The 26,564-nt window shown below is 45.2% G+C and overlaps 1 protein-coding gene across 1 annotated transcript in view; it reads right to left on the bottom strand.

Annotated features, from left to right (window-relative positions):
* The window catches only part of FAT2 (FAT atypical cadherin 2), a 101,212-nt gene extending 81,859 nt beyond the window's left edge, over positions 1 to 19,353 (bottom strand). The window contains exon 1 of the mRNA XM_066590430.1: positions 19,186 to 19,353. The gene's annotated coding sequence lies outside the window, so the exon portion shown is untranslated. The remainder of the gene's footprint in view (positions 1 to 19,185) is intronic.
* Between the last annotated feature and the right edge of the window lie 7,211 nt (positions 19,354 to 26,564).

Below are 26,564 nucleotides of genomic sequence, written 5' to 3' on the forward strand. Positions count from 1 at the left end.
AACAAAATGTCTCAACTCTCAGAGCGGCAAGGCACCGCCATCTTTCTGGTTACTGTCCTTCTTCAAACTAGTGCTGCATACTTCATTTCCGGAGGTCCGCAGTACACACTAACATCACGGCCTAAGGGCACCAAGGTAAATCAAATTACTGCTTCTCTAATGCGCATAGCGCCTCCATACCATATGGCAGTGCCCTGCCATACCAGCACCTACACAGCATTAACCCCGCATAAACGAGTACACCATGTTAACCCCCACATTATCAGTGTAAATATTAACACCTAATCACTAGTGATGTCCAGCCATCACAATCTATAGAGTCTGACAAGGGTGCGCACATTTTAAGCCAACTTCACATATCTGGCAGTTCTCTTTGTTCCAATATATATCACCAACATCTAATCCGGGATATAGTCCCTGTGGGAAGTGAGCCTCCCTATTTCTTTTTAGGCCCTCTCACTTCACCTGCTTTGGCCCCCATTGTCCGGTCCTTTCCGTCACCTCTTATTACTGCACTATTTCCGCAACATGGGGGCAGCACTCCGGTCACAGTTCTTGAATGGCCACCACCCCATGATCTCAGGCCTCTCCTATGTCTGCTAGGCCTCTGCTGGGTGCTGCAGAGCACACACTGCTCTTATGTCCTCTCATATGTATGCTAAGTCCCTGCTGGGTGCTGCGGAGAACACACTGCTCTCATGTCCTCTCTTATGTCTGCTAGGCTTCTCCTAAGGGCATTGGAGCACACACTGCTCTCATGTCCTCTCTTATGTCTGCTAGGCCTCTGCTGGGTGCTGAGGAGCACACACTGCTCTCATGTCCCTTCTTATGTCCGCTAGGCCTCTGCTGGGTGCTGCGGAGCACACACTGCTCTCATGTCCTCTCTTATGTCTGCTAGGCCTCTGCTGGGTGCTGAGGAGCACACACTGGTCTCATGTCCTCTCTTATGTCTGCTAGGCCTCTGCTGGGTGCTGAGGAGCAAAAACTGCTCTTACGTCCTCTCTTATATCTCTAGCCATGGCTAGAGTCGTAGCTAGGCTTTTTTTAACTTAACTTGGGACAAAGATTCTATTTGCTGCTTCAGCCATGTTTGTAACTAATCTGGCTAAGAGCAATGGCCGTTTGATGCCCCTGTGGCATCAAACACTCAGGGAACATTCCTCCCTTTAGCTACATACCTGAGCCCCAGCTAATACTCTAATAGTTGAATGGTCAGTTTCCCCTAGGTCTTTTGCGCTCTAACACAAAGTGTACACCTGGTTCTGTCTGCAGGGATTTCTGTAGAAATGTCAACCATGAAGAAAAAATACGTCTCCAGGGGTTGGTTATAACTTGTTAGACTTCTTATCCTAGGCTTGCTCTTAACTTTGAGCATGTCTTTCTTAAACTTTTGTCATGAGAAGTAAAAGGCATACAATCACTCTTCAAATACCCTTGATGTGTTACATAGTACACGGTTAGAGGGGGTAAGGGCCACTTCTAGCCTTCAATAATGTGACAACATGGAATCTGGAATGGGCCGTCATTCCTTGTACAAATCCCATGTATCTACAGTCAAATAAGGCTCTGCAGATAATGTGACTGTCACGGCACGCCAACTGCAATTGAGTATTGGAACTGGGGTCACGTCATGGCATCAGCCCCACACGACCCACATGCCGATGCATGCTCACTGTCATTTCAGTGCTTGACGCTGTCAGGGACACTAAAGTTATCTTTATAGAAAAAGAATGTGGCGGCTCTGCTTCCGTTTGCCATTGCCACACCATCCTGAACCTGGGACGCACCACCATCCGTGACCGGTTGCAACTCCATTGAGTCACCTGTTCACCATGCGGGGTGCAGCAAGTGAGGAGGAGAGGAGGACACTGGCAGCCGTTCTCGGGATTGGTGGGGGTTTCTGTGCTATGCAGCTGCGGCCCCGTTGACATAGAGACATGCATAGCACATCCTCTTTAATGTGTATGGCATATTTAAGGAATGGGCAAAGAGGCTTTACAACCATATTAAGAAGATCTTGGCATATCAGGACTCCTGCACACGAGCGTATTTGCATTGCGGAGTTCGCGGCAGGCGTCCACCTCCGGACTCAGCAGCAGATACAGCCCATAGTATTCAATGGCAAAACGCCATTTCATCTCCACGAGCCGAAATCGATAGCGATTTTTCGCTCGTGGCGAATAAATTGCAGCATGCGGGTTACAGTGGGCAGTATTGCAAGATATGCATCACTCCCCAGCACCGGCAGCTACTGCGCATGCCCGGCAGAGTGCCGGCCGGCATATCCGCAACGTATGGAGAAGCCACCGAACAGGTGAGCTGAGGTCACCACCCAGGCACCGGGTCGAACTCTGCTGTGGGAATCCCGCATGCAGGGTCCGACCCGCCCGCGTACAGGAAGCCTTAGTGTTGATAATCTCTCTTCATAGCTCCGTTTTTTGTTTTCTCCATTGCTATTCTAGTCATGTTCCTTCGGCTGTTTGTTGTTATAATGGATGTTCTGCTATAATTACGCACGTGTCTCTGTTGCGTTGGTATATACCCAATGGCACAATATGTCGTGTCCTTTCTTTATTGAATAATGTATTTGGCAGGCAATCATTGACACGCACAGACCTGTGCTGATTCCCAGCAACACAAATTAAGAAGGTTGAGAATTGGCAATCAAAAAACAAGTTGTTTCTGCCAAACATACACGATGGGTCTAAGCCTGATAGTAGTATGTCCAGTGCCAGTGCAAACATACCAGGCAGGACGGTGACTGTAGCATTATGGGCATAACTATAGTGGGTACAGATCAGAGGCGTAACTTAAAGCTCCCGAGCCCCGATGCAAAACTTGTAATAGGGCCCCCAACTATAATGCTTTACTCATAGTACTGGGTTCCCTATATGGAGAAGAGAGGCCTTGTGGGCCCCCTAAGGCTCCTGGGCCCGGGTACAACCGCATCCCCTGTATCCTCTATAGTTACACCCCTGGTACAGATGATTGGAGCCTTAGGGGTCCATAGGTTCTTTCTTCCCCATATAGGAAGACCAGTACTATAAATGAAGCACAGTAGTTGGGGAGCTCTGTTACAGATTTTGCATTAAGGTCCATTGGCTTTAGGTTATGATGACTTCAGTCATACAATAGTTTTTATACCCTAGAACCTACACTGATCAGGAAGGCAAATGAATAATTGATTATCTCATTAAAACAGCATCTGTCAAGGGGTGAGATATATTACACATCACATAAACAGTCAATTCTTGGAAGTCGGTGTGTTGGAAGCAGGAAAAATTGGCAAGTGTAAGGATCTGAATGACTTTGACAAGATCCAACCTGATTAGTAGGCTGGGTCAGAGCATGTCCAAAGAGGTAGGTCTTGTGTGTGCTACCAAAAATGGTCCAAGAGAGGACAACTGGTGAACCAGAAGCACGGTCATGGGAGCCAAAGGCTCAATGATATGGGTGAGGAACAAAGGCTAGCCCATCTGGTTCAAACCCACAGAAGAGCAACTGTAGCACAAATTTCTGAAGTTTACTCTGGATGTGGTAGAAAGGTGTATTGCAGGTTGCTGCACATGGGGCTGTGTAGTCATAGACCAGTCAAAGTGCTCATGCTGACTCTTGTCTACAGTCAACAGAGCCTACAATGGGCATGTGATTATCAGCAGAGGGCCATGTAGAAATGGAAGCGACCTGGTTTGATGAACTACATTTTTTTCTACATTATGTGGATGGCTGGCTGGGTGTGCGTCACCTACCTGGGAATGGATGTCACCAAGACGCACTACTGAAAGAAGACAAGCTGGTGGAGCAGTGTGATGCTCTGGGCATTGATGTGGATGTGACATGTACCACCTTCCTTACCATTGTACAGAATGAAGAATTACCATTTTATGGCAAAAGCTTAAAGATGATGACTTGTCCTCTAAATTCCCCATATCTCAATCTGATCAAGCAACTGTGGGAAAAAAGTCCACTCCATTGAGGTCGCACCTCACAACTTAGAGGATCTACTGCTATCGTCTTGGTGCCAAATTCAACGGAACACTTTTAGAGGTCTTGTGAAGTCCATGCCTCATCAGCTCAGAACAGTTTTGACATCATGTGACTGACCTACACATCAGGGGCATAACTATAGAGAGTGCAGGGGATGCTCTTGCACCCGGGCCCAGGAGCCTTAGGAGGCCCATAAGGCCTCTCTTCTCCATATAGGGAGCCCAGTACTATGAATAAAGCATTATAGTTGGGGGGGGGGGGGGGGGCTGTTACAGATTTTGCATTGGGGGCCCAGGAGCTTCAAGTTACGCCTCTGCTATGCAGTATTAGGTAGGTAGCTTAAGGGTATGTTCACATGGCGGAATCTGATGCAGAATTTTTGTCCGTATTCTGCCCCTAAAACTGCAGTAGAAATCTGTGGCTAAGCTGTGTGTTTCTGCCATGCTTTTTGCCACGGATTCCTATGCGGATTTAGTCCTGTCATTTCACACGGGAGCCATGAGCGCCCACTGAATAGAGGCGGAGCTTGCGGGAGATCTCTTTTCACCTCCATTCACTGTGAACAGTGAATTCACTGTCAATTGAGCCCGCTGATTTTAGCAGGCTAGGCTGATGTGTATGGAGGGGGGAAAGGATCGGGCAGCTGGATTTAAATATGCCCAATCTTTTAGTTCTCGGAGAGATAAGCCAATGTCAAAGTGCTATTCAGCGCCATTCAGAACCCTTAGGTCTCCCTATACTAGTAATTTCTTGGTCCTATCTTGGAGGAAGTGCTTAGGCCTCCAATATCACTAGTTTATTACGTATTTGGTCCTCAGTAGGATGCGGTGTCATAGTAGCATTATGTCGTCTTACAAGTCCATAGCAGCGTTTCTCAAGACCTACATCAGTATGCCGGCTCTGTGGGGAGATATTGATTGAATTTATTCACGGTTGCATTGCAATCTTCCTTCATGATCAAGCAAAGGTCATTAAACAAGCTCAGGCGGACCGAATTTGTTAAATGAGCTCTGCCCAGCCTCACCTTATCTCCCTACGACAGGATTTTGTGTTCCTTCCTTTCTTTGATCTCCTACCCTTTGATAATGCTTTTCTAATTTAGGTAGAGTAATTATGACCAGGATGGCTGGATTTAGTTCAGCATATGAACGGCCATTCCCTTCAGGGCATGCAGAAGGACATTTTATGCCAGGGGTGCGGCTAAAATCCTAAATGGAGATTTGAGCCATTCCAAATGACCTCTTAGATTATATTCACATGGGGGATTTTTTTTTTTTTATGGGATGAACAGTCTTGAGCGAAAAATTGCAGCTTCGTTGGTGAATTCAAGTATACGGGTGCATTTAAAAAAACGGATTGCACTAGTTTGATGCCATCTGTTTTTAAAGCCTGTAACTAGAGATGAGCGAGTATACTCGCTAAGGCACATTACTTGAGCGAGTAGTGCCTTAGCCGAGTATCTCCCCGCTCGTCTCTAAAGATTCGGCTGCTGGCGGGGGGCGGGGAGCGGCGGGGGAGAGATCCCTCTCTCCCTCTCTCCCCCCCCCCCCCCCGCTCCCCTCCGCAACTCACCTGTCACCTGCGCCGGTCCCCGAATCTTTAGAGACGAGCGGGCAGATACTCGGCTAAGGCACTACTCACTCGAGTAATGTGCCTTAGCGAGTATGCTCGCTCATCTCTACCTGTAATCATGATGACCATAAAAAAGAGAACCGGGAAGTGAAGATTCTGTACATGCGGTTATTTTTTTTTACACACATGAAAATCTGATGCAAAATGGATGATAATCATGCTAAAAAAATCCGAAAAAAGGTATAAATGCCAAAATCACTGCAATTTACACGCGTGTATAATACGTTTTTGGGCTAAAAACACACAATTTGCATCAAATTTACATGTTTTTCATGATTATGAAAAAAAAAAAATCACATGTGGTTCAAATAGTAAAAGGCTTTCCAAAGGGATTGTACTTGCATGCATATCGCCTGGCATGCGGGTGCATTGCGTTTTTTTTAACACTCCCATAGAAACTAATGGTGAATTCTAGAATTGCCCAAAATAGGCCACGGAGCGATTTTTAAGGGTGTTTTGACATGGGTGACCGATAGTTTGAGTTTGAAAGATCGCTACATGTCGTATTGTTGTCTGGTTATAGACTAGGATAGTACATGTTACGCGCGGTGTCCCGCACATCAGACAGCATACGGACGGGGTGGCCATGTGCTGCCCATAAGGGCATCAGTCTTTATATGACCTTGGGCCAGCTTCACATGGGCCTACTTGCACATGCAAAATTTGTGCGCGCAATACGCAGAAAATAGAATGCATAGATTTCAATGTGTTTGTTCACGTTTACCGTATTTTGTGCGCGCATTTCGATCGTGTGAAAAAAAAATAGAACATGCTCTATTTTTCCACGTATTTGTGCACCGATGCTCCCCATAGATGTCAATGGGGGTGAAAAACTGTGTAATTGCACAGGAAAAAGGACACATCTGGAACTCATTAGCTGGCCTCACATGGGTCTGAACGCATATACGCTCGCCCGGATTGACGCATTTTACTGTACTTTATTGCGCTGCCGGGACCGCTCCCATCGTGCCTCCTTACTGTTTTTGGCACATAAGAATAACACGGATGTCACAGGGAAGTAATAAAACAGACATAAGCAACTCATACGGATGGCACGCGGACATACACACGGATGACAATTGATCTGAAATTGGATATGCGCATCTGAATAAGGCCTTAGGCTTTACATGTGCTTATAGTTGTAAGAACGGAAGACGTTTTGTTAACCCTTTCCAATCCACTGTCTGGCGTCCAAAGACATTCTGATTGAAGGCTGTATAGCTTCCGATGTCCGGCAGGGTATTCTTACTGTATATTACTGGCTGCTCTGTTGTCCAGGGCCTCTACAGCATGTCCCATACTGCAGCACTGGCTCTAGCCAGCAGATGGCGCCATTGTATAATGGCAGAAAGAGAAAACCCCCTAGGAAACCCTGAATCCAAAATTAGATTGCAAAGGGTTAAATATTCTCCGTTGAGGCGGTACATCTGACGATTGCTGCCATTACAAGAAAAATCAAACATTTCATCATATTCAATGACCGGACCGGAGAACGATGCAGAATATGGACAACAAACACACACTGTGCTGTCATTCTAGAAGTGCGCCGATCGCGACTCGCGTCATCTCATGTTTGGTAGAGGAATTTGATGAGAAAGTCAAAATCTAATCAGTCCCAGTTTTCTTAAGATCCAGCACTTTCCACTTTCTCATGGTAGTAGAGTCGTAGTAATGATCTGTTGACATCGCAAAGGGATTAATAGCATGTAATGGCCTGATACGGAAAATACATGGGGTTACATTACTACACAGGAACAGGCAGATTAATCAGGGGACAGGAAACATGGGAAATGGACAAAGTCTGATTGGGGCGAGAACCTACCAATCAGGTGATAATGCGAAAACGGTGGTTTTTACACTCATCTTTAACCCTTTCTAATCCAATTTCTATCCTGGTTTTCCTAGGGAGCTTACTCTTTTTCGGTGGTTATACAATGGCGCTATCTGCTGGCTAAAGCCAGTACTGCATGAGGTGAAACGTTGGATAGGCTCCGACAGCAGAGAGGCTGGCAATATACAGTAAGAGAACCCCGATGGATGTCTTCCGACATCAGAGCTGTACAGCCTTAAATCATAATGTCTTTAGACGTCCGACAGTGGATTGGAAAGGATTAAATCCAATCATATTTGCCCTGTTATGGCTGCCATCCGCTGGCAGTGCCTCTCTTCAACTCCTCCTCCTGTCCTTCGCGGCCTTTGGCAACCTTGCAGTTTTTTTTGCAACAGATGCCCCCGGCTGTCTCCTCTGCCCATAGGGCGCATGTGCATGCTCGGCCTCCCTCTTAAAGGGCCAGCATATATACTCAGCTTTCCTGTCCCCCAGCCAATGCATTTGCTTTCCAGGTTAAAAGGGTTGGTTGGTTACAAATTAACTTTTTAAGATTAGAATTAAATGGGTTATAACATTTAGGCAAAGGGTATTTACCTGTCCTTATCCCCAGCACTGCTACCCCACGATTCTCGTAGTCTGTGTTGACATTGGAAGTCAATTGTTACCAGACAACCCCTTTAAGGCACATTTACCCACTGGAGGGTGTCTGGGCAATAAGGTTCCTAGTGATTCAAGCAAAGGTGTTCCACTATCCGTTTGACACTCGGTTTACACCTTCTGCCTGTGTACCCAGCTTTCCTTAACCCTACCTATCCCAATCTTGGCCTTATTTTTGACTACGATTTGCCCATGATGCTAAGTCCCTCAGTGTGCATTGGGAAGTTTGAGGATATCCATGGCCATGTTGGAAGTATGATAAGGGGCCCCAGGAAGAAACAGATGGGTGTCCAACCACTATAAAGCAGGGCGGGCAGGAAGTAATGTAACTTCCCATCTTCAGTCGCTGAAGACATTTTGCCTGGGACTGGAGGGTCACTTTAAAGGGGTTCTCTGGGATTTTTATAACTGAAGACCTATACTCAGCATAAGCCATCAATAGTTGATCGACAGAGATTCACTGCTTAGGATCCCCGTTGATCAGCTGATACCTGGTACTGCTATCAGAAGGGACAGTGCTCTGTCCATATTGCAGTGGTCTGATTTGGTATTACAAACACACTCCCAATTAATTCAATGGGATTTATGACTGTAGCACTAAACTGGCCAATGCAATTTTGACATCTCTATCTGTTTCCAGCTCTGTCCACCATGACAGCGAGCCTGAGGATCAGCTATGGAGCTCTGTCGGTCAACTGTTGATGACCTATCCTGCAAATAGGTCATCAATAGCAAAAATCACAGAGAATCCCTTTAACTCTGAGCACACACGTTAAGGTTGCCTGACATAAGTGAGCCACATGCCTCTGACTTTTCTGCCTTGTAGGGTTATGGGGCCAATAGTTGGCCTTGGGGTTGCCAATAAGCTCTACTAACAGATGTTCTTGTTAGCATGTAACATAGATTTATAGCATGTTAGAGCAATTTACGATCCTTGGCTTTTCTCAAAGAAAAAGATAGAATTGCCTCCCTCTGCTGCATTGACCCCTGGCTCAAGATGTTCCATGGTGCACTGGGTGTCACATTGACAGCTGTTGTTGGTCAGACATTAGACTGTCTATGACTAGCTTCTTTAAGGGGTTGTCCTATCAGGAACCACTCGAGACTAAGAGCCAGAGAGGAGAGCAGCCACGTAATACTATACTTCTCCTTCAACGCTCTTTGCAGGAAATAATGGACAACTAATGGCAACTCTTTAAGGCAATATCAGCTGCTTGTTGGGGATGTCAGGAGCTGGAACCATGGCAAAGCTGGCTCTCATATTAAAGGGGTTACTAAGATGAGACAACCCATTTAAGTTGGTCATACACAATCGGCCAAAGACAGCCATACATGCTGAGATTTGGGTAATTTATCTCTGATCTGTTGTATATGGCAGCCTCCTGACTGCCCAGCCAATGGAAGATTCAGGGGTTATGATTTGTTTTCGCCAGCTATGAGCCGCTGACATCAGCTTGTTCTCTTCTGCTCATTGGTTTATGTATATTTCTGGGGAAGTTAGCCAAAATCTAACATGTACAGCCAGTGCCTATAAAATGGGTTTCATGGTTTTACATTAGGTGCATAGGTTCTAACTAGTGATGAGCGAGCATACTCGCTAAGGGCAATTACTCGAGCGAGCATTGCCCTTAGTGAGTACCTGCCCGCTTGAGAGAAAAGGTTCGGCTGCCGGCGGCGGGCGGTGAGTGGGGAGGAACGGAGGGGAGATCTCTCTCCCCCCCCCCCGCTCCCTCCTGCTCACTGCCGCAACTCACTTGTCACCCGCGCCGGCACCCGAACCTTCTCTGCCGAGCGGGGAGATACTCGCTAAGGGCAATGCTCAATCGAGTAATTGTCCTTACCAAGTATGCTCGCTCATCTGTAGTTCTAACACGTAAACCCAGAAGGGCGTTTCTACCTGTTGGGCTTCTATGCAGCTACATAGGTTGCACATATGGTATGTGTCTACCCTGTAATGGTTTCATTTGCCTCTAGGAAATATCCTCTGTGCAAGATGCAATGAAGGCCATATTGGTTGTCACTAATAAGAACTTTGATAGGCAAACAGCTTATTTTTAGTATTTTATGTGAAAAGGCTCTTTCAACTATTTAAAGGGATACATTTTCTTTAGCTAATTATTGGGAGCCTTGATGCTACTTGTCGATGAAGATGCTGGCCGAGGTTGTGGTTGGGGTATGTCACTTGCCACAAGGGGCCGAAGGAACTGGTGCTACAGCTTGTGTTGTAGTGGGTGCTAGCAGAATAGCTTCGATCTGACACACCGAGGCCACTTTTCTTGGTGTCACAGTTCCCTTCTCCAAAGTAGGAGGGCAGTATGATATCAAAGCCTTGTTACTAGGTTCCAGCCACTTTGAGTCCACCAGAAGCTTATGATGAGTCTCGCTAAACTGGGCCCATGATAGAATGGGTAGGTGAGAGCTCCAAGCATATACGTGGAATTAAGACTCGCAACTCATCTTGAACGCTTAATAAACTTTACTTTAAGTTTAGAGAACAGGACCGTCTGGGCTGTAGTGAAAAACAACAAGTAACAATAGTGTATAATGCTCCCGCACTAGAAGTCAGACTCAGGCTTATTAGACCGGAACTGTCTGCAAGTTCAGTGACTTAAGTCCTAGTGCAAATAAGGAAGATGGAACAATACCTCTGCAGCGCCACTTATTGGAAGGCAGCATTCCTGCAAGTCAATGTTAAGACTCTTTATACAAGCCTTGTAACAATGATTGGGAATTGAAAGCCAAGCCAGAATCCATGCACAGAGCGCTGTTTCGGGGTGTTTGCACCTCATCAGTGTGCAGTAGGTTTCTGGCTTGGCTAGTGAGAGGCCTGTGATGTGGGTCAAGAATGCTATCTTTTCTCCTTAGGGAGAGCACCTAGAAGGTTAGTGAGTGAGGAGACTTATAAGGCCATTCATGCTCCTCTGGGTAATATGCAAATAAGTGAGATGGAACAATGCAGAGGTACTATTCCATCTTCTCATTTGCATATTACCCAGAGGAGCATAAATGGCCTTATAAGTCTCCTCACTCACTCACTCACTTACTCACTCACTCACTCATCTTTTAGGTGCTCTCCCTAAAGAGAAAAGATAGCTTTCCTGACTTAAGTTCTAGTCTCGCAGATAGGCCTTTCTGACTGTCAGGGGGAATGCAATTGCACCTGTTAGTAGTGGTTACTGCAGTTAGAACAGAGTCTCACTATTACCTTCACAGGGTAAGGTACAGGCTGAAAGTCCTTCTTCAATGTGCGCTGAGAAGTAGATGTTGCAGAAAACTCTCAAAAGCCATGAACCAGCCGTAGAAGAGAGGAGCTGAGACTCAGTGTGAGGGAGTGCACAGTCAACGTTAGTCGGAAGGGCAGATGGCTCTGGTGTCCCATAAGGGCCAGGCCACACAAGAAGGGCCCGGGTCTGCATCCTTAGATGCTCACAATCAGGTTCTCTGTTGCCTCGGGTAGCAGCTACCTTTCTAGTCCTCCACACTTTGACATCCTTAAAGTAACACACCATGTCCATTCGGGTCCCCACAACCCCGAATGTATCCCCTTGACACAGGCACTGTGTTTGCATGAAAGAGCACAGTTCTATCTTGTCAGCTTACTGCATTGGCACAATGATATGCATCCCATCAGTACAAGGGCAGGGTCCGCTTGTTACAAGCCAAGCATCCCAGCCAACATAGAACAAAGAAAAACCTTCTAAAGACGTCATTAATCACTGACAGCTCCAAGCTGCTGTAGGAAACGCATCTGTGTAGGTGTCACAAAAACAATAGAAATAAGGAAGGTAATTTATTTTGTATAGCCTTAGACTCTGTTTAACACATGACAGCATAGACTCAGTATTAAGTCCAGATTCACACGTCTGTATTGCAAATTGTGCCCGGGTAACTCAAGTGCAACTCATATTGGGCACTTAGGGGGCTGAGTGTGGCGCTGAGTGTTAAGGCAGCAGTATGCAGTCCTATGCTCTCGCTCACCCCGCTTCCCCTGTACCTGCACCCGTACCCATACCTAAACCATACTGCATACAGTTGCAAAATGAATTTACATGCATGATCTAGCTCCTTGGCATAAACTTTCCAAGCATGACTCATTTCCCGGTCTACGTGAAAATTTGTAGCCCCTTAGTCTAGGTTCATGTTTTTTGTTGAACTTTTGACCCACAATTAAAAAACACATCAAAAAACTGCAAACACTATTAAAAACTGCATGTGGATTTAAGCAATACATACATTTTTTCTAAACAGACTGCAGGTTTTCGATGCGTTTTTTAATTGTGTGTGAAGCTTCCTACACACGGCCGAGCACGATATTGGGCTGTGAGAGTCGGCTTGATATCGCGCTCACCAACGTGCAATTTACCTGCAAATGCAAAGCATTTTTCTTTAAAAACACCTCCCACCATTTCAGGTTAGGTAGAGATCACCTGGGGCGGCTTTCAGTTGCAACGGAGGATCGGCAAGTGTTTCCAATTATCTTCAATGGGAAACCTCACATTGCAATTGCATGCATATTGCATGCCATGCGATGTGTTTTCCTGTCCCATTGAAAACAAGAGGAAACGCGTTCCGACGAACACGAAAAGTTAGAACGCGCTACAATTTTACAGGACATCCCCTATGTACACAGTTATATGGACCATACTGGTATAACCTGGGTATCTCATGTATACAATTATATATGTATAGCTGGTATAAGTTATACATCTCCTCGTATACAGTGATATATGCCATGCTTGAATAACCTGAGTACCTCCTGTATATAAATATGTAAGTACAGCCTGGTATAAGTTATACATCTCCTGTATATAGTGATATGGAGCATGCTGGTATAACCTGGGTAGTTCCTGTAATTATACATGTACAGTTAGCATAAGTTATACATTTCCCTTTATAGAGTAATATGGAGCATGCTGGTATAACCTGAGTATCTTCTGCATATAATTATATTTATACAGCTGGTATAGGTTATAAATCCTGTACATAGTGATATGGAGCATGCTGGTATAACCTAAATATCTTCTGTATATAATTATATATATATAGCTGGTATAGGTTATACATCCTGTACATAGTGGTATGGAGCATGCTGGTATAACCTAAATATCTTCTGTATATAATTATATATATATAGCTGGTATAGGTTATACATCCTGTACATAGTGGTATGGAGCATGCTGGTATAACCTAAATATCTCCTATATATATATATATATATATATATATATATATATATATATATATATATATATATATATACAGCTGGTATAGCCTATACATCCTATATATAGTGATATGGACCATGCCGGTATAACCTGGATATCTCCTGTATACAATTATATATATATATACAGCTGGTATAACTTCTACTAGCTATACATATATGATTACATGCAGTACATACTTCGTTACTTCTGCTTCCCTTCTCTGCTATCAGCCACCACCGGCCAGACCAATCACACGGCTGGCAGTGCACTGATTGACTGCAGTTATGACCAATTACAACTCCAGACTCTCAGTAGAAGGGAGGACCCAGTGCCGGGAGAGTCTGCAGTGTTGAATTGGCTGCCGACTCCCCAGGTAACAGTCTCTCCCCTCCCTGAATGCCATCCACAGCCGGTCACGATAGTCATACAGTATATGGCGGGGGCGATTGCGACCCCTGCGACCCCTAGCGGTATGCTGATGAGAAGCAGCAAGCGGAAGGAGAAGCCAGGTTTCTACTGTGGCATACTGACTCGGAGGGATGGGGGCACCGCCTCTTTAACTTAAGATGTCACATTTACATAGTAGAAGTACAATCTTCAAAGTTATAATTTCCGGTGAAGCTAAAAGGCTCCTTTTGTGTCCATCCATGTGTGCCGCTCGTGTCCTGCTGCATAACACTATGGCATTTAAAGCCTAAACTTTCAAAATGTCATTGACATGTCAGAAGATTTGTTCAATGGGCTCCAGGTCCGAGACCCCTACTGATCTCTAAAATGAAGTGCCTATCATCTAACCCCCTGTTCAGTTGGCTCTTTTTGGCTCTCCTTGAAGCCGAGTTCTGGCTAAATTAAAAATCTATGAATCTGCACACCATTCGTCATCGGCACAGTCATAGCCACTTTTTTTTAGCGATCAGTGGTTGTCTCAACACACGCATCCCCACTGATCAGCTCTCTAATGATCCAGAGACCCAGTCACATTAGTTTAGGTAGTTATATGGCTTGGAAGAGTAGTGGACAAGGTTTCCTTGGGACATCCGTCTATCTATAGACAACATGTACATGTTAATTTTTAATTACGGATATATCATGAATAAGATTATTTGGGAACCAGCCCATAAGAGGTGGACTCTACTGACAATTGATTGACATCAAAGTGAAAGTTGGTATCTTCATAGACTCTATTATTGACTTACGAGTCTGGGCATTCAGCTGATGCCAGGCCCCATCTGCTGTCACTTATCTCGATATGGTAAAAATGTAACCAGTCCTGTCATTGCATCACCCAATAGTATCTGTCAAAAGTTTGCCTAGCAACTACGGTAGATGTTGACTTGTTGGCCAAGCTCATTGGCATCAATGGGACCTGCCAAGAGAACTCAAATATCTATTGCCGACTCTACCATTTCTCCTTGCTCTAAGATCTAAATATCTACCAGTGTGAAATATTTTTTAACATCAAGCCGGCCACATCTAGATTACCTGGGAAAACACAATCATAAAGGGAAGTGCAATACGACACCTCTTATTAGCCAGGCTAATGGAAGAGTAGACAAGTGAGTACAACACCATGAGCCTCAAGCATCCGGAGTGAAATAACAAAAGGCCTCCATGCCATCTGTATTTCTATAGCCTTTCTACTATTTATTTATTGACCAGAACGCAATAGCTTACACCGATGACTTGCACTCATGAGTTGTCCCCATCAGATAAGCGCGTTGTTCACCAGCAGATTCAGAGACCAAACAATTCATAATGAGGAGATTATCTGTAGGGTCCTATTGACATAAGTCAGTGGTAGGAGTTCAGTCCTGTCCAAACACATGCAGCCAGCATTGAGTCCTATACATTGCCCTCCCCCACATGCTGCACAGCTCAAGGTCTTTCTTTCAGTAGACTTTGGTTTTCCGTCTAACCCACTCACACCCCCTACTACTTATTGTCAACTTGCTTTTGTGACGGAGCGGGACGGTTATAGACTTTTAACATGTTGGGTAAAATGATGTCTTAATGAAATCACTTAGTAAGATCTTATTGAAGCGAGTTGTATGTATGGTGCACCTTGAACAGTGGTGTTACCTACACCACATTGATGCAATGGTGAGCACTTAGATGTAACTCAACTTTTTGGAGTTGCGCTGGTTGTGCAGCATGCTGTAGCTAGGCTTTCTTTCGACTGGTGGCCAACATTCAGTTGTTTGCCCTTGTCCTATATCTAAATACTTTGGTCAAGGCAGAGTAGCTAAAGCGACCCTTCGGATTCGAAACAAAATTCTGTCCTGAGACAGGGTGGGCAGGGGAATATATATTACCTGCGGTTGTTCTTGTCCGATGCCCCTCCAATCTGCCAATTTCAGGCTGTTTTTGCCCATCCAAGATGGCTGTAGAGCAATTTTCTAACTACCTAATGCACACAGTGCACTGCTCTCTGTTTGACCACTGCTGACCACATGAGCAGCTCTAGCCAATCAGAGAGCAGGTATAGTGCATTGGTAGCCTACTAATGTATTGTGGGGTATAAGGTGGTCTGAAGATTGCGTCGGCCATCTTGGACAGCCAAAAACAGGACCGGGAACCGGGGAATCGAAAAGACAGCAGAGAAGAGCAATTGCAGGTAATATACCCCACTTCTCCTCTGCTTCCAGGACAGATTTTTTTTAAATTCCAGAGGGTCACTGTAATTGGCACCCACTTTGGCATATAGCACCCGGACTAGATGTGCCATCAGTAGAGATGAGCGAGTAGTGTCTTAGCCGAGTATCTCCCCGCTTGTCTCTAAAGATTCGGGGGCCGGCGGGGAGCGGCGGGGGAGAGCGGGGAGGAACGAAGGGGAGATCTCTCTCTCCCTCTCTCCCGCCCGCTCCCGGCCGCAACTCACCTGTCACCCGCACCGGCCCCCCGAATCTTTAGAGACGAGCGAGGAGATACTCGGCTAAGGCACTACTCGCTCGAGAAATGTGCCTTAGCGAGTATACTCACTCATCTCTACTCCTGACTCTTCCTCAATTACAAAATCAGTTGTGTACAATTTACACAAATATCTAGAAAACTATATAATACGACTCCTAGAAAGACATCTTCATTGTATACATTATAAAGCAGTTACGTATGCTGCAGCGTTGTACAGAGCATGCATTCACATCGGTACCTGCTGCCAGCGGTGCCCACAATCTGCTTTTCCCATCATTCACTACGTATATACAGCATGTACTCAAAAAGACCTATGGCCACACTGATGTGCAATCATGGCAAGCAGTAGACATAGAACACTTGTTGATTGACTGGTCCGTTACAATAAGACTTTGTAAACATCGCCTGCATTCAAAATTGACTCCTCCGTGCATCACAGACCGACAAAACCCATAACAAAACCTTAGGTGTCAATCAAAAGAAATAGTAATGCGCAAAAAGATTGCATGAGAATAGATAAAAGAACATCAAAGTCATCTTACACATAACAGAAAACTGCTAGCGTCCCGTTATATGTTTTATATCTCATAAATCAGGTCGTAAACCTTCATGCGTTATCATGTGCATTTCATCTAGTGGAGTAGAAGTGAGTTTTTCATTTGCATACTTTCTCCTAGGGGGCGACCTGCAAAGCTGCCCATACCCATAAGACTGTGATTAGCCGAAATGGCCGATCCTGCTTATTTCAGCTGATCATCGTTTGAAAAAAAGGAGCAAATAATCATTCGCTATGGCCGATAGCAGACCTAAGTTTGTCATCCGTCGGAATTTCATGTCAATGGCCTGCTTAAAGGGGAAACTTTTTCAAGTTTTCACCCATCCACTGGATGAATGAAAACTGATAGATCAGTAAGGGACCAACCACTGGGACCCCCCCAGAATGGGAGTCCTGTTTCCCCCATAGCTTCTCTCACCTGCAGTGAAGGCACCAAACGGAGCGCAGGTCCCGCAGCCTCTGCTCCATTCATTTCAGTAGGGCTGACGGAAATAGCTGTATGGACACCCGTTCTCGGGAACAGTGGAGGTTCCAGTTGGACCCTCACCAATCTATCATTGGATGGATAAAAACTTGAAAAAACATCCTGTAACCAGAATACCCCTTTAAGACTCCCTATCTGGTGGTCTCCAAAAAGAAAAAGAGTAATTGCTGAAATCTGGTAGCATAGTACTGTGAATTCCATCACCTTAGACGTCGTATCTTTACAAATTACACATTTGTTAGCTTATTAGACACTTTTGTTATCAAAGCCTTGTACTTGAGTCAAAACAGTCCCTATAGGTTCATATTATGGAAACATAGAAACTCCATGCAGTGCCACCGGGAAGAAATGGCATGTGATGGAAGATGCCACAACATCTGTACGTCTCTGCATTAAGTAGGAAGAGGTACAGTATTGGCAGTCTGTGAGCACTATATTGCAGCATGGAGCCATAATGCATCAATGCACACGAGCCTTTATGGTCACATTGAGATTTGTAAACATATAGAGCTCAACAAACTTAAAGGGGTGTCCCAAGGTGTGAACTTATCTGCTATCCACCGAGACTACCAGCGGTCACTAAAACAGGGTGCAATGTCCCCATGTATGAATGGGACGGTAATCAAGCTTGCACGCTGTGGTTCCATTCTTCTCTATGAGCCTGCCAGGGTTAGCCAAGCGCTGTACTCAACATCTACATCTTCTTTGGTGGCCAAGTGAATCTAAGATAAGTTCAACAAGCTAACAACCTTTGTTCTAAACCAAAAGACACACCAGCTGTCACTAATATGCCATAAATATTTTGGAAACATCTAACTATTGATCACTACATCATTGCCTACTCAATGAGCAAACTTCGCTGGATGTGGTTAACTTGCTATATCCTAAGTAGATTCATAGAATGAGGAACAATTTGTGAAAAACTGAAGAACATGGACCCAAAGTAGTCTTCTCAATACTTCCAGCATCCTACGTGTAGGATGGAGGTCGTAAAATCGGAAAGTCCTTAAGAAGTCTAATTGAGTTCCACCTCTTCGATATTTTATCTACCACTGCATCCACCTTAAACCTCCGATCAACCATTGGACAACATTGTTTCCTCATGCCACAGCCATATCTCATAACCATTATCCAAATTACGGAGGGCAATCTCAGACATTCCTACCGTGTTCATCAGTTCCAAGACATGTTCCTCGGCATAAGAAACAGTTGCAATACAATGACTAGCTAGATCCAGAATACCTCTAGCAGGTTTGGTCAGTTCCTATATTTCTAATTATTATTTACCGAGGTTCATAGAAAGACAAACTTTGTTCATGTCGAAATCTGGAAGGGCGGATTAGCCATGTTGAGAAGCCAGATGGTCTTCAGTGCATCTGTCAAAGTTGCTCCACTATTCTTAAAACCCCATAGAGATGTCGAAGCCGTAACTGTAGGCTTCCCTCAGGCACACCAAACCAGAAGAAGACCTCAACCTTCTAGCTCCAACTTCATCCAATATCCACGAGGAACTCCTAAATCTTTGCAGGGTGCTTAACGCCTGGAGCTAAGACTATCCACAATCCTTAACAATGCCCGTGTTTTGTGTAAAGCAATCATTAAAGCCTTTTCTCCAGTTCCTTTTGAATGTTTTTGCATTTTAAGGAAAGGCACATGGGACTCCCACCAGTAGGGATAATGGCCAATTTAGTTTTCCTCCTTTCCTGGACTTCTCTCACTTCTGCCTTCTGGCATGGTCCCATTGTTTTAAGCTTCTCTTTTGTTACCTCTTTGTTCCGCGATACTTTTTGACTTAAGCTCCTGTTTTAACGCTTTTGTGTCTTTTTCCACATGCATAAAAAATGACTATTTCTTTCCTACCCAAACAGCTATAAACAGCGAGGTTACTTTTTTGCAAATGAAAGCATATTTTGTCACTTACCTTCAAGGGGATTGGCTCTTTTGCAGGTCAGTTAGGCCTTTGCAGTCATAGACCGGGGGTATCTGACTGCCCTAAGATGCAGAAAAGTCCTCTGCTCCATGTCTCTACTGAATGGAGTTATGCCTGGTACAGTAGTAAGGGAGTCATACAGTGGAAGCCGAACAGGTAGAAGCACAAGGCTTGCAGGCAGCAGAGGTGTGTCCTGTGAGCCCAGCTCCTGTCAGACAGGCAAGGGTAGAGCAAGAGGAGGAGGAGGAGGAGGGAATGCTGCTCTCCCCCAAGGTGAGGGATTGTGACAGAGCCAAATCCTAGATCTGTATGCAGATAGTTATAGTCACTGCAGCAGTGATAGAGGGGGAAGCGTGAGGCATTGTTGCAAACTGTGCAAAAGCAATAGGGAAACTTTTTTTTTTAAGGAAAATCACATTGCAAGTAGCAGTCGGTATAGTGTGCAATGCGGAGCGCTACAACCTGCACAGTAACTGAGGTTAACGCATCATGCGACTGTTTGAAGGTAATGCACATTATATACTGCATTACATTAAAGGGGTCTCTGAGACTAAGATACTGATGACCAGGGGCGTAACTAAAGGCTCAGGGGCCCTGATGCAAAACATGAGCTGGAGCCCCCCCCCGTCTATCTGTATCTGTACCCGTACCCATACCTAAACCATGCTGCACAGAGGCATAACTTGAAGCTTCTGGGCCCCAATGCAAAACCTGTAACAGGGCCCCCAACTATAATGCTTTACTCATAGTACAGGGCTCCCTATATGGAGAAGAGAGGCTTATGGGCCCCCTAAGGCTCCTGGGCCCGGGTGCAACCGCATCCCCTGCACCCTCTATAGTTACGCCCCTGCTGATGACCTAACCTTAGGATAAGTCATCAAGATCAGATCGGTTAGCATCTGCCATTCGGGTCCCCACAATCAGCTCTTTGGAGAGGATGCGGGGCTTACGTGAGCACCGTGGCCCTTTCTCAAGCATGTGACACAATGTTCATCAGTTAAAGGGGTTGTCCCGCGCCGAAACGGGTTTTTTTTTTATTTCAATAGCCCCCCCGTTCGGCGCGAGACAAACCCGATGCAGGGATAAAAAAAAACAAACGGGTAGTACTTACCCGAATCTCCGCGCTCCGGTGACTTCTTACTTACCTTGCGAAGATGGCCGCCGGGATCTTCACCCACGGTGGACCGCAGGTCTTCTGTGCGTTCCATTGCCAATTCCAGCCTCCTGATTGGCTGGAATCGGCACACGTGACGGGGCGGAGCTACGAGGAGCAGCTCTCCAGCACGAGCGCCCCATTCAACACAGAGAAGACCGGACTGCGCAAACGCGTCTAATCGGGAGATTAGACGCTGAAAATTAGACGGCACCATGGAGACGGGAACGCTAGCAACGGAGCAGGTAAGTGAATAACTTCTGTATGGCTCAAAATTAATGCACAATGTATATTACAAAGTGCATTAATATGGCCATACAGAAGTGTATACCCCCACTTGCTTTCGCGGGACAACCCCTTTAAATTGCTGTGTGATGGTATCGTGATGCAGGATTCAAGATACGATGCAGCAGATGGAGTAACCACAATATTCAATGTTTATTGAAGAAGCAAGAATTGAAGGTGAACAATAAAATGATGACAATGAAGCAACTGAACTTGTTCTGTTCAATAACACTAATTAGATCCTAGGATTATTTTTCATTTGCGCACTATAAAGGATAAAGTCAAATGAACACAATCAATAACACTGTATAGCGGTCGGTCGCAGTGTAGTGTACAGAAGTTAGTGTACAGAACCTTCTAGACATTTCTGAATGATCTATGTATGTCTCGTGCTTATGTATTGGCAGTGTCTTCTATGTGAGCGAATATGATGTGTATTGCATAGCTGCAGCACTGAATGGGTTACTGTCTGGGTTATGTCTGGAAATGTATCTTTTGTATGTCATGTGACCTTGTTGTATATATGTGGTCTTTCGATCAGTCTTCTACTTGCAGTGATCCAGAAAGGAGCCTGGATCACTGCAGTCTGTGTGTAGGAAAAGCAGAACAAATGACGTGTGTGATTCCTGGGCCCTACCTAGCCAGGCCCCTTTGCTAAGGACCAAGAGAGAAACCGCAAGTCCATGAGAGCCCACCGTGCAGCGTTGAGTGCCTATCCTAGAAAGTAAGTGTGCACCGGTAGAGAGTTTGAGGGAGTGAGAAGAGTGGCTGGGAACAGATCCCCTCCGATGACTTGGCCTGTGGATTCATCTGTCCTCCCTGTCACGATACAAGTCCTCCTGCACCAGTGTCCTGATGGTGGATGGAAATTGTTGTTGGACTGTTTTCCAAGTTTTTCATGTTTATTCTCCAAGTAAACGGGCTTTACCGACCGTTCCCGGTTTAGCCTTTAAAAGTTAACTCTGTGTGTGTGGACTATTTATTACACCTGCAAAAAAATCAACGCAGAGGACGGAACGGTAGCGTCACCTGTAACACCAGACTCAAGGTAAAACCATAGCTGGGCTACCCCCATTTAATGGCTTGCTCTCGGTTCCTTGGACAAGTCCCCTTGCTACCCTCAGGGTGGGAGATGATAGAGCCCTGTGACAAGGCCCAAACTCTACCCCACTGTCTCCTAGGCTGAGGGCTCGCTCCTCGGATGCTGCACCAGCAGTACAGATAAACCAACGCGCAGACTACACAGTCCAGTTTAAGCCCTAAGCAACAGGCCTGTTATTTAAGGCCACTCTCACACACAGCATTGGCCAAATGCCACGATTTTACCGCCATTTTTGAACGCAGGTTACAGCGCTTGACAGCGTTTTTAAACCAACCCATCATAGTGATGGGCGATGAAAAAGCACGAAAACGCAGCAAAATAGAGCAGACAAAAAACTGTGCTCGAGCGCAGGTCTACGAGGCCCCATTAAAATCAATGGCAGTGTTCTACTACAATGAAAAACACCATTAATAGTGATACAAAGCACATGTGTGAGAGTGGCCTGTTTGAATCCCTAATGGTGTGCACACCTTGTATTTAGATTTGAGGCTGGCCTCACTTACGGTTCTGTTGTATGGTAGTAATCACTTCTACCAACTCAGGCTTGTCAGGAACTCCACCATCCCCCTCTGTGCTCTTTGTCGCAGCCCAGTTGTCGGCTTTCCCCCCAGTTGGGGCTGCAGGGCAGACTGTCTTTCTGTTGGTTCAGGGCCTTAAGCAGCTTCTGGTTCCTCAGCCCATCGCCAGCAGCTCTCTTCAAGCCTTTCCCTTCTGTCACAGTCAGCAGGTCTCCTGCAAACTATTGCGCCTTCTTGTAATAGCGCTCCAGCAACACCTCCTACTAACAATCACTCTAAATGAATGGAATTAAGCTGCTATACCAGTCATAGCTGCTATATAATGTACGGTGCTGTGCCTGAAATTCAGCAAAAAGGGGCCACAGTGCTCACCTATGTACTGTGGCCCCTTTAAACAACTGATCGCGGAGGCCCTAAGTGGAAGTTAGTTAGATAGTGATGATCAATCCTGAGGATAAATCAAGAATGTCTTAGACCCAGAAAAACCCTTCAAAGGGAACCAGACACCACCTTTCAGCCCCATAAACTGTAATGGGATCAATGTTGAGAGATTAAGGCCACAATGGGCATATTTCTGAAAACAGGACAGACGGGTATCATCTATTTTGGGGTGTAAGTCTTCATTCGTATGTAAACTGTACAAAAAAACTGTCATTACAATGACACATTTCCCCAATAACTGTGGGGTCAAAATAAGCAGTACACCCCTAGATAAATTTGTTAAAGGGTCTAGTCTTCAAAATGGGGTCATTTGAGTTCTCTGTTGTCTACAAGTGGGCAATGGGGCCTGAAGCACCATTAAGCAAAATGTCTGTTCTGAAAGCCGCTGGGCACTCTTTTCCTTTTGGGCTCTGTTGTGGATACAGACATAAAATGAGGGCCAAACAGGGGTATCAATTTTGGGGTGCAAATCCTCGTTTTCATGTGCACCATACAAAAAAAAACTGCCTGTAACCCCTTATTGACAAAGTTTTTTTTCGTTTTTTCCTCCCCTCTTTTCAAAAATTGTAACTGTTTTATTTACCCATCGAAGGCTTGTTTTTTGCGGGACGAGTTGTATTTTTCAATGATACTATTTAATGTAATGCACTGAAAAACTTTAAAAAAATTCTAAGTGGTGAGAAAGAGAAATAAATTGAAATTCCACCATCTTTCGGTGCGTCTGGTTTCTACGGCACACAAACTGCACCAAAAGTGGCATGATAAGTTTATTCTATGGATCGGTACGATTAGTACGATACCAAATTTATATAATTTTCTTTTTGCTGTACTACTTGTATTTTTTTTCCAAAAAATTTAATTTTTTAAAATTATTTTCTGCCGCCATCTTCTGCACGCAATAGCATTTTTAGCATTGTGTGAACATAGTTGTGCGGGGGCTCCCTTTTTGGGGGCCATCCTATAGTTTACGTTGGTACCATTTTGGAATACATATGACTTTTTGTTCGCTTTTTATTGCATTTTTCTTGGAGACGGGGTGACCAAAAAAGCGCATTTCTGACGTTCTTTATTTTTTTTTCTGACGACCTTCATGGTGCGGGGAAAATAATGCTTTACTTTGATAGATCGGACTTTTACAGGTGCAGCAATACCAAATATGTATTTCTGCTTTATTATTTAGATTCTTTTATTATGGCAAAAGGTTTTTTTTTTTTTTTTACTTTTTTTTAATAATTAGTGAAACTTTATCAATCTTATTTTTACTTTTCTTTTTAGTCTCCAGAGGGGACAACAACCAGCAATGCTTTGATCACTCCTGCAGTATGATGTAATGCCGTAGCATTACATCATACTGCAATCTGACAGGCAGTCTATCAAGCCACCCCATAGGCATGGCTTGATAGGCATTCTGCCATGACAGCCCTGTGGCCTTTCAGAAGGCCCCCGGCAGCCATGACACCCGCATGGCTCCCTGCGATCTCATCAGAATTGACAGCGGCATTTAAAGGGTTAACAGCTCTGATGAGCCCCGCGGCTTATCAGTGCTGTTCCTGCCGGGTGTCACTGTAAGAAACAGCCGGTGGCCACCTTGTATAGAGCGTGATTGCCAGCTGCAAGATATAAAATCACGATAGGCCGGTCACTAAGGGGTGAAAAAAATTAAAATTTTTAAAAATGATGTACAATTTGGCGTTTTTAATAAATATACATAAATTCTATCAGTCTGTTTTTACCACCTAAATGAAGTACAATATGTGGTCAAAAAAACAATGTTAGAATTACTTGGATATGCAAAACCATGTCAGATTTCCAAGATTGGCCTGGTCATTAAGTGGTTTAACCTAAATATGCAAAGGTGACCTGGGCGCTACAGGTGAACAGTTTGTAAAAATTGGGAAAGTCATTGAGAAAGTCAGAGCTGAACAACAGATGAAGGCTGAACAAACATCGGAAGTACAAGAGGCCAAAGAGGAGGCAGAAGGTGAAGCTGCTGAAGCAGAGAAAACCACTAAAGAAGTAGAGATAGGAAAAGAGGCCTCAGAAGCTACAGGTGAAGAAAGTCCTGTAAAAGAAGTTGCAGAGGTGATAGTTAGGAAAGGGTTAGTTAATGAACAGCCTAAAGAAAAGGTAGTTGAGAACATACAGAAAAGTGAAAAGGTTATTAGTGGTATAGAACATGAAGAAAGTGGCAGTGATAGCCCCACACCGAGAGATCCCCGAGCCTGGAGTTTTGACTCTGGAGGGGCAAAGCCTGTGATGAGGCCTACAGCCTTCATCAGGGATAGGAATAGGTGTGCAGTACATAGAATGGCCTCCAGAGGGTGTTAGTAAGGCATTCTGGCTGCTGGTGTGGCAGGAAGCAGTGCAAAAGAGACAGTTCCTGCCAGACTCAGGAGAAAAGTGATAGCTCAATGGAGCTGAAGGGCTGCTAGCTAGAGATGAGCGAACGTGCTCGGCCATGCCCCTTTTTCGCCCGAATACCGCGATTTCCGAGTACTTCCGTACTCGGGCGAAAAAATTCGGGGGGCGGCGTGGCGGCACGGGGGGTAGCAGTGGGGAGTGGGGGGGAGAGGGAGAGAGAGATGGCTCCCCCCTGTTCCCCGCTGCTACCCCCCGCACCGCCAGGCCTCTCCCCGCCCTCCGGCGCCCCCTGAATCTTTTCACCTGAGTACTGAAGTACTCGAAAATGGCGGTACTCGGGTGCGTAAGTACTCGAAACGAGTACGTTCGCTCATCTCTACTGCTAGCCTGTGGACCAGTGAGAGGCAGTATGAAGAAGCCACTGCAGGAACTCAGAATCTGAGGTTGGTGCAGACCAATGTGGGACCTGCCACCCGGTCTGAAAGAGGACGCCTTCTAGACGCCCAGGTAGGGGTTAGTGACAGGGCCCTGTGGGTTGTGTACCCTGAACATTGTACATGGACTGTGTTGCTGTGCTGTGAATAAATGCTGGCAGATGCCAGTTTTAAAAGAGTCAAGTCTCCTGGAGTCTGCGTGGTGCCCATTCCGGTGCGAGAGATCGGCGATCAACAAGCATGAGAAACCCCCTTGCCACAATAGATAGAATAGTCTCAGTTACCCAGTATATTTTGGTGTTTTTGTAACACCTCTCAGCCCTTCAGCTCTATGTCCATATAAATGTACCTAAACTTCATTATATAGACTTTGTAAATGAAGGTGAACATTGTTTATAGAGTCTTCTCCTTTTATCCTCTCCATCCAGGAGACATAAAGGCCATGATTGCACAGTTATTCCTGTACTGTAACATCATTGTATTTATTACCCCTGTAGTGTGACATCACAGTTTATTATCTCTGTACAATGACATCATTGTGTTTATATCTCTATTGTGACGTCACCTGAGCAGATTTACTACACTGGTGTTTCATACACTGGTCTAAGTAAACTTTCAAAAAGTCAGAATTCTACCAATGCTTCAAGGCAACCGCGCTGTCCACTGAGTCTCTTGGCTGGTTGTCATTCAGAAAGGTCTCACAGGGGTTGTTTTTGCCTTCCTCCAAATCAGAACTGTGGGATAAGAGGGTGAACCAGATTGGCTTTTGTCATTTTTCTTCCTTACTATCTCTTCTACACACAACATATTCAAGCCAGGTAGCAGGCAAATATAGATATAGATGGTGCTTTAAAGCTACATTAGGTCTCCAGAGTTTCTCTCAAATTAAAGCGACTCTCCAGGCCTGGAGAGACACAACGGTTGGACCACTTCTCTGATATACCCTGGGAGTCTAAGACACTGCATGCTAATCTGAATGGTCAATGCTGCTCATGTGGACACCACTGGCCAAAGAAATGCCTTGGAGTAATGGTGCATTAGGTAGTCAGAGAAGCGGTGCGGCCAACTTTGTTTCT

Source organism: Eleutherodactylus coqui, chromosome 2 (genome assembly GCF_035609145.1).
Source record: "Eleutherodactylus coqui strain aEleCoq1 chromosome 2, aEleCoq1.hap1, whole genome shotgun sequence".
NCBI lineage: Eukaryota > Metazoa > Chordata > Amphibia > Anura > Eleutherodactylidae > Eleutherodactylus > Eleutherodactylus coqui.